Source organism: Pyrus communis, chromosome 9, assembly GCF_041283825.1.
Source record: "Pyrus communis isolate YQ-2024b chromosome 9, ASM4128382v1, whole genome shotgun sequence".
NCBI lineage: Eukaryota > Viridiplantae > Streptophyta > Magnoliopsida > Rosales > Rosaceae > Pyrus > Pyrus communis.
The window spans coordinates 21,101,816-21,111,539 of NC_142573.1; the positions used below are offsets into that span (position 1 = coordinate 21,101,816).

General features: G+C 35.6%; 1 long non-coding RNA gene across 3 annotated transcripts; it reads right to left on the reverse strand.

The window, feature by feature from the left end:
- Positions 1 to 3,805: 3,805 nt before the first annotated feature.
- Positions 3,806 to 9,472, reverse strand: LOC148694388 (uncharacterized). Of its 3 annotated transcripts, XR_015966182.1 has the most exons (6): positions 9,238 to 9,472; positions 8,418 to 8,484; positions 7,362 to 7,410; positions 6,421 to 6,934; positions 6,121 to 6,346; positions 5,415 to 6,044 (listed from the first exon to the last, which is right to left on the reverse strand). It is a non-coding gene; the product is annotated as an uncharacterized LOC148694388 (long non-coding RNA). The 3 variants fall into 3 exon arrangements; XR_015966184.1 differs by lacking the exons at positions 5,415 to 6,044; positions 6,121 to 6,346; positions 6,421 to 6,934 and adding exons at positions 3,806 to 4,493; positions 4,574 to 4,893; XR_015966183.1 differs by lacking the exon at positions 6,421 to 6,934.
- Between the last annotated feature and the right edge of the window lie 252 nt (positions 9,473 to 9,724).

The following is a 9,724-nucleotide window of genomic DNA, read 5'->3' on the forward strand; positions in this document are numbered from 1 at the left end:
GACAGTCACAGTAAACAGCTTTTGACCCTTCCATTCCTTTTGCGAAGAGATGTCTTCCTCCGTTTCTTTTACTTTGATTTAAAACAGCTGGGTTGAGAGAAGTCTCGTGTTGATTAATATCCTGGTAAGAAGGTTGTTCCTCATTAAGAATGCCCATGTTGAAGACATGTGAACCTTTGCATTAGAGGGTAGCCATATGGTGATCTATAGCTACAGGGGTGAAGGGCTTATGAGACTGAGTTTTTCAGCCTTATAGAGCATCTCGAAGAGCTTTTTATACTATTCTTGGAGGTTCTCATTCCTGATCGTTATTTTTGTTATTTTGAGCTTCAAGCTTTTTGACCTTAGCTTGAAGAGCAAACTTTTTTCTTTCCTTCCTTCACTGCCTCACACTAGGCACAAAGGGGGTGTTGTTCTGGGTGCTGTGGTTTCCTTCGCTCCCCCTGTTTGAGAGCGATGCCTGACCAAAAGAGAGGGGACAAACAATGGAAACCAGCTTGACGAAGCTGGTGAGAGTAGGAATAAATGTCATTCCACAGACAGCGCCAAATGTTGAGGCACAAAATCAACAAGACTTTGGAACAACGTAAAGTGTTAAGTTTGTGACCTTCGCTTGGTTGCTCCGGTCACCTAGTAAGGATAACATGTAAAGAGAGAGATCGAGAAGCAAACAAAAGATGTATATGATTCACCTTAAGTTTGGCTACGTCCACAGAGTAGAGGAGTTCTCATTAATAGTGACGGGTTTACACAAATACATAAGTTCAAGCATAATCATCATTACTGGATTCTAATGACTAGTTTAAGTACAATAATGAAATTCCCCTTAATTGTAGAAGATTGGCCTTTTTTTATAGTTGAGGAGAGTATCCGGCTTTCATTTGCGGTCGATGTGGGACTCTAGGAGCTTTATTATGACATTGACACGTGTTGTATTGTGATTGGCGTCCTGGGTGGAGGAAAATTCTTGTGCTTCGACAAGGGTACGTCAGCATGAACCCTTTAGTGGGTCCTTGAAGGTATGAAGTTGACCGATGCTTGGTAGTTTCGAGATTGGTCAAGTATGGTATAAACAAGTTCAATACTTCTTTCCCATTTCAGTTTAGTTTAACTCATAAAAGAAAACCTTGTTTTCGATTCAATCTGTCTGAATATAGGTGCAAGACGTTACTATTATATTCAAACTATAACACGGGAATGTGTTTTTAGTAATATAATCTAAAAGTGGACACCACGTGACTTGTATACCGAAAAATAGCTTACGTGACGCTTATACTCTGTTATCGTATCATCTTATGCCTGTTGGCATCACAATTCCCTTCCAAGTGTTGGTACTCTTTGTCAATTTAAAATATTATTAAAAGCGTTGAGTAGGCTTTAAACTCTTTTATATGAGTTTATTTGTTATTATCAGGCGTGTCACTGTTGGCTAAGACCAAGACAAAGATTAAATGATATTGTTAATTATAAACGAGCACCACAAGTAAACTGACCTTCTAATCAAGAGATTGTGCCATAAAGGGGGCAAAATCTATGTTAAGTTAGTTTGTATACCTTGTTATGTAAAGGACTTCAGATGTTTTTATTTCCGTGTGCCAAGTGATAACCACAAACTGATTGGGTTTTCGTTCAACTCAGTTTGCAATTCTCCTATAAATATCATGGAATGTATGTAAACTATATGAAATTGAAAAGACAAGTAGGAAATGAAGTTAAACAATAATCAAATATTCTAGTAATAACTTGACATGGAATGAGAAATACAAGTAACCGGTCAAAGTTTAAACCTATTAGGACAAGTTCAACTACTAGTCGGGCAAATTATTGCCAGTAACTAAAATGCTTCAAAGTGAAGTTTATAATACGAAATCGATACTACAGGCTATGTATTGTAAATGCAATTGCAAAGGCGTCGAATTACAAAAGGAATTTGAAAATGTAGGTAGCAAAGCTTCAAAGTTTTTTTGTTGTGAGTTGAGTGTCATTGTCTTCTACCTTATTACTGCCTTTTATAGAACATGTATTTCTTCTAGTTTAAGCATTTCCCTATCAGATTAATCCTCTATGTTCCCAGTTGTTGATTTGACTACTGTCAGAGGATAAGAATTTAGAGTCATGAGCTTTCATCCTCTCAAAACTACCAAAGTGCTATCAGAAAACATTTTTCTTCTATTAAATTCGACATGGCTAATCGCACAGTGTGAAAAGGGTGTCTACCACCCACAAAGCCACCGGTAAAATATTTTTGAATTATTGGACTTGCATACCATTCACTTCTATAAAACTAAATACCGAACTACATTTGAAAGTGAAAATAACAAGATGGGCCTTGATCAGACTCGATGCCTATTTCAGGTCCAAACAGTCACAGTCGATGCTTATTTCAAGTCCAAATAGTCAAACTCAATGCTTTTTTCAGGTCCAAACAGTGCCAATATCATGGGCGTAGAATGCAACCACCACTTTACAACTTACAACTATGCCATAGAAGTGCTTCCCGTATTTTCCTTATATACATAAATGGCTAATTTTCTTATCATTAAGGAAATCATCATGATTGCCCTTTGGTACCAAATTTCTTTTTGTTTCCAGATACTTCCGAGGTTAGAAACATTTAGTCACAGTGAAAACCTGAAATTGAAAGCAAGTGACTATTTACCATAACGGTAGAAAGGTATTAAGCTCTTGCATGAAAAAGTGGGTTCAAATCTCATTGATGACTAATCTAACATGTAATCTAATAAAATTTATCATTTCAAAAAAAAAAAAAAAATTGAAAAGAGAAATGCACACTTATTGAATAATTAAATGAAAGAAAAAAAAAATTTTAATGCACACTTATTGAATTTCATTTTAATTATTCAATCAGTGTGCATTTAAAGAAAAAATTGAAATTTGATTATCCAATAATTTTATCAAACATCTATAAGGGAGCATTTTTTTCTCACTATCATAACTATGGTATATGCTCACCATGCACCTAATCAATTAACACGTGTCCATTCACTTAATTCTAGTTAACTTTCACATTAAATGTTACTTTTTCAATTTCGAAAAAAAATTAGCCGGTGGTGAGCAAAAATGTTCCCCTTCTATAACCATGGTGATTTAAGGTAGCGTTTGGTATGCGGACAGGACGGGACGGAACGGATGTTCTGTGTTATGTTTGGTACGCGCAGGACGGAACAGGACGGTTGTTCCGTCCTGCGTTTGGTAGCACATGGACGGAGCGGAACCAAAAGATTAAAATGACTAAAATACCCATGTTCCGTCTGTTGTTTGGTACAATTTTATGGGCGGAATGGGACAAAACTCTTTTTTTTTTTTTTTTTTTTTTTTTTTTGTATAAGTTGTTCAAATTTGAACGCTATTATCCATTATTTGTTTTTCTTGGTCCAAATTTAATAGGTATATGTTGTGTTCCACATGCAAACCCCTTTACAATTTGTAATTTTTCCCGTTTTCTACACCTCCATTCGAATTTTCACCACAAACACATCAAATTTTATTATGCAAATTGCAAAACCCACACCCCAATTCAATTTTTAGTCCCTAATTTTGGTCCTTTCAATTGTGGGTTGTTGTTCAGGGAGTTCAGGTTCTACAAACATTAGAATTGGCCTTGTTTAGAAGGACACCCCTCTAAATATTCCCCATTGCAGGAACAAGGCAAACCACATAAGAGCACATGACAAATGTTGAAAAATATATAAGTTTAATGATCATGCATATCGTAAACGTTTTAGGGTTTAAACATTTAGAACTTAAACAAAGAAAATAAAATATGCATAACATAAACATGAAATATCCGAAATCAAACATTCGTCCTGACTTAAAAAACAAATAATGTCTTGCTAAAGCAATAATGAAAACACTAGAAGTTGATAAAGTTCCCCATACTAAAACCACAAATACTAAAACCCCAAATGCTCAAAGGCTCTCCATAAACACTTTAATGAAATCTGGCTTCTGTGATTCATCCAATGGTCCAAATACCCATTAGATTGCTATCATTCACTAACTTCATTGAAATTCTTAACACCTGATCGTATGGGAGACCTATGGCCTGAAGCTCAGAAGATAGTCTAGCTTTTGCTTCTCTAAAAGTAAAACTTTCACCTAATTTCTTCACATAGTCTAGCTTTTGCTTCTCTAAAAGTAAAACTTTCACCTAATTTCTTCATTTCAGTAACAGCTTTATTCCAACCTTCACTGATAACAGATACAATATTTGCATCACCATCATTCCTACTCCTCTTCCTCTTCCAAACAGGTTGAGAAGCACTAGATGTAGCAACAGAAGGAGATGGGGTAGGTGAAAGCAGAGGTATCTCGGAAGTCTCACAATCCTCACTTTCCAAACCCATATTTTCAATTGCATCTACTGCTGATTCAGCAATGCTACCCGTGGCTCGGTCTCTCCCAAACACCGTACATAACCGTGGATACAACGGGAATGGCTTATTTGGTTTGCAAGATGCATTGGGATGTTTCTACAATAAGAACCCAAAGAAATCAAGGTTAAGACTTTCAAAGCAACTAATTGATAAAGAATAAGAAAAAAAAAATTTACCTTCACCCACTCCTATAGTATTTCGTCACTATCCACAACAACACATTTTTTCTCATCATCCCAACCAAATCCAGATGTATTCATCATGTCATATGCAGACGAATACTTTTCTTTCAAATGCTTCAATTTGTTTTGTATATGCTTCAACTCTATATTAATGCCAGGAATCTGTTCCCTCATCTTGAAGGCAATCGTTACAAAAGTACCAGCCTTAAAACTGCCGGTCTCACATCTAACACCATCAGCAACCATCTCCTCGAGGATGGTAAGTAGTACATCCTCCTCATGATCAATCCAATTATGTGAGGTGGCCTTATAATCTATCAAAGAAGCCATATATTACATAAGTAACACAAATAAACATAGATATAATGAATAGAAAACCACATTCATGTGTTGTTGTTTCCATTGAAATCTTTAAATTAGAAACACAATCAAATGACAATTACTAAATTTATATTAGTTGCACTAATCAATTACCAAATCAAAATTATTTATCGACTGTACAAATTGAAAGCCACCAAATTAACGAATGGGGTTTTGCAGAAAGGCTTCCAAGATGAGTCAAATTTCCCTAAAAATGCATAGATCTTTTACAAATTGAAAACCAATTTCACAGAAAACAGATATAAATTAGGGTTTTCCCAAAGCTTAGGTTTATCAACCTTAGAGGTTTTAGCACTAGGTTTGCATGACTGAGTACAACTACGTGGAAGAGAGCAACAATAGGAATGCAAGAAGCCTTAAAATCCTCAGAGGTCTTATAAAGTCCTCCTTCAAAATCCTAACTAACTACACCCTAATTTTAAAATTTATTAAAATTTAGTAACACAAATAAACATATCAAATAACCCATAACATCTAGATAACTCACAATTACCATATTACAATAACAAACATCTCAATAGTCTTGATGTTACAAATTTTCAAGCCAATTACAACAACTACATTGAGTCCACATCTCAATAAAAGACAATTACAACAACTACCATGTTAACCAATTTTCAAGCCCTCATTCCTCTCCACTCATCATATACTTCTCTTGCAAGATCATCCCTCCATTGAGTCCATATTTGGCTTAACTCAACGGTTTCAATGTAGGCTAATGCTTCTCGTAAATCTTCCCCTATAGGTAATTCATCAAATGCAAGCCTTGCATTTTCCTCAGGATCAACTGCCATATACATTCTGATAAAATTTTGAAGTAAACTACATGCGGTGATCATTCGTCCCTAAATCTTGATTGGATAGTGGGAAGGACTTGGTAAGATAGCTCAACGTCGTTTGAGGAGGCCAAAACATCTCTCAATGACATTCCTAGTACATGAGTGTTTCATATTAAAATATTCTTCATGACTCCTAGGTGCACATGAATTGTCTTCCCACTCTTGCAAATGGTATCTAGTGCCTCTATACGGTGCCAGAAAACCTTCACCATTCGTATATCCGGAATCAACCAAATAATATGTACCTATATTAGTTGATAATAAATTTTAGTTGTTGGCCAACAAAGGCAAGGAAAAATACTAGGTGCTTGTCTATCTTACCAGTTGGGACCTTGAGGCCATTAGCTTTAGTAACAGCGTCACCAAGAACTCTCGAATCAGTAGCTGATCCCTCCTAACCGGAAAACACATATATGAATTTGAGGTCGTGTGTGCATACGCCTAACACATTAGTTGTTATATGACCCTTCCTTGTTCTATATCTTGGTCTATCGGCATTAGGCACAGTGACCCCTATGTATGTTCCATCTAGCGCTCCTAAGCAACCCTAGACAAAAGAAAAACTTATGTTAATTAGCAATTACAAAATTATGTTATTAATGATTTTACTATGATTATTACCTTAAAGCATTTCCATCTCGATTCCGTGCAATCCTCTGGGATAGGGGTTGGTTTTGCAAACAATACATCTTGCAAACTTAGCAATGCACGCAATACTCTACGGACATATCGACTAATAGTTTCACCAGACCTAATGAATCTAACTTGCATTGACCTATTTTTATTGTGGTAGGCTAATATGTTAACAAAAGTAGCTACTTGCTCCTTTATTGTAACATGACCATCATCTACCAATCCACCACGAGTTTGTAGTAAATCACATAAAACTGCAAATGCATTCCTATCCATTCGCAGCTCCCACAAACAGTTAGTATCACTCAATCGCGTGATATGATTTATTTCCTCTCTCCTAACATGAAGTCTAACAAATGTCCTTTGGTTTAAACTAGCTATTTCCCGTTGTCTCCTTTGTTGTTGTCTATACCTCAACAATTGTGCATTCATAGTAAAGACTTGTGCCATTAAATCCAAACGTTCAAAAGAACAAAGAATTGAGTCTCATATTCATCCATACCTTCACATGCAAAAAAACAACACATGAATGAGTGGAGCATCAACATACGCTAAATTCATTTTAGATACTTGGACTTGGTAATAATGATAATATAATGTATAATAAAAAGCAAGGCCCAACAACCTATACAACGCAAAATAGTTCACTTGGAGGGTTTGGTTTAGACTAATGAAGTAAGTCATTGAAACCATTGAGCCATATGATCATCATGAACTCACATGCTCAGTGAGAAATATGACAACAAAGTCCCACACTTTTTGCAAGGGTAATGATCTACTCAACAACATATCAAATTTTCTCTAACTTCAAATTGTATTCACTTTTCCATCCATCTAAAGAATTATGAACACATAAAACCGATAATAAAATTTTGAGAACTTCCACAAGAAATGGGAAGGAAGAAAATAGAAGGGAGATGGAGTGAAACCTTGAGCAATTCGAGCACGCCGCTTTTCTTTGGTTGACTCTTGATAAGCCTGTTATAGATAACAAACCTTAAGTTTTTGAGAACAAATAAGATATGATTGCATAACAAAAAAATTGACATGAGATTTATATTCACATATCTAGCTTAGTTCCTTCTGCGTGGGATTAAGGTTTTACGATTCATCAAATATGCACTTCTCAAAACCTAAAAAGCATATCTAAATAATGAATAAATATAGCAACAGTAATATGGAACTACAGCAAAAGCAAAACATAAAATTTCCAAATGAATGTTCATGTTTCCCTGAGACCTCATTTGTGAAGAGTCAGATATGGTTCTTGTAGAATGTTACAACCCCTTAGTTTTATGGTTAGAATTCAAAACTAAATATTAGGCTTTATAACCAAGTTAGTGGTATTTCCATTCAATTTATGAATTGATTCTGGAGCCTTCTTCTTTTATAGCTTCCTCATATACATAGACAACTTTTAAATCTTCAGTGATTTACTATTTTAATCAATATTACTGTGATAAAAAGATATTGGTCGACAAGAGATCAAGGGGTTAGGAAAAAACAAAAAATGCTACAAAAAAAAATATATTTTTCCATTTCATGCTTAATTAATTTATTTGTGGACTTAAGCACTAAGCCACACCAGTAAAATTAAGCATTTTCAAAGTTTCTACTGATTAAAGTTCAAGCACTCATTTAGTGTTACTTAATACTTCACACATCTCCATATACATGGAGGATGCGATTTCACTCAACACAAACAGCCCACGTACCCATATAACATAATCAGCATGGTTTTCTGGCAACTGGGTTTCTCCTCGTAATTTCAAATTTCAAAAGCACTTATGAGAAAAGCAATTTTTCCCAACATCAAATTTAAACACAGTATCAATCTTTGGCCTCATTAGGCTCTGTTCATAAGCAGATAGAAGAACAAGAACAAACAAGAGACAAGAAGCCCATTTCCCCACTGCTACATAAGAATGGTTACCAGAAAAATATGAGAAACAACAAAAAGTGCAAGAAATACAAATATACAGCACCTGCAAGTTTCCTGTGCAAAATGTATGGTTGAGGTTCTTCTTTTCAGCTTTCAACAAACCCTTCACACTAACAAGAAAAAGAAAAAGAAAAAGAACAATCAGAATCACATGTGCAAAATGCAAAATGCAAGAAAAAGAAAAAGAACAATCAGAATCACATGTGCAAAATGCAAAATGCAAGAAAAAGTAAGAACAATCAGAATCACATGGTTGAGTTTCCTGTGCAAAATGCACGCAAGAACAAGAAAAAGAAAAAGAAGAAGAAAAATCAGAATCAAAACAGTTCAAATTAGGGAAGAAAAAAATAGATACTTTGAACACATTTGAACGACTAAATTAAACAGATTCGAAGAAAAAAAAACAGAGAGATAAAATTGAACGACTAAATTAAACAGATTGAAAGAAAAAAATGGAGAGATAAAGAATAATAATAAGAAGAAGATGATTGGGCAGTGGAAATGTCAACCACATAAAGCCCTTAATTGTAAACGAGGATTCAGTTTAGTATTCCAAGCAAGGTGACACATTTTACAAGCACCACACTTTGTTTATCTCAACATTTCATGATATAGACTAGTTGAGAGCAACAACAGTTGGACATTCTTCTAAACCGTACAAATCAAGCAATACTCAAGTTTTTTTTAGGATCATCGGTTAATACTAGCGTTGTACCGTAGTAATATACATTCTTCTAAGATTATTACAGAGAACAAATAAAAAACATTTGAACAATTGGTTTTCACTATAATGCCATCAAATTACAAAGATATTTTTTTTACAAAGAAAGAGAGACCAAGAGCTACACAAAAATAGATCAAACCTGGAACGAAGATGCAGGGTTGAAGATGCTATGGAAGAGGATGAGGAGGAAGGTTCGCAGAGCTGCTACACGGAAGAGTTGCGAAGGGGAGATGTAGAGCTGCTACGCGGAAGAGGACGAGGATGAAGGATGTGAAGGGGAGATGCAAAGGTGAAGAGGCTACACGGAAGAAGATGAGGAGGAAGGTTGCGAAGGGGAGAGAGATGCAGAGGTGAAGAAGAACGGCTGAGAAGAAGAGAAGACAGTTTTTAGGGTTTGTTATATGATTTTGATGTTGTAAATTTTGAAAAAGACAAGGGGCATTTTTGTCTTAAAATGTTGGAAATTTCTGTCTCATGGACGTGGAACAATCCGTTCCAGGGAGGGGAGGTGGAACAAAACATCATCCAAAACTTGTTCCGTGGAACAGCGTGTTCCACTCATTTTAGGCATACCAAACGTGGGACAGAACGCCTCGTCCTACTCTGTTCCGTCCCGTCTCGTGTAC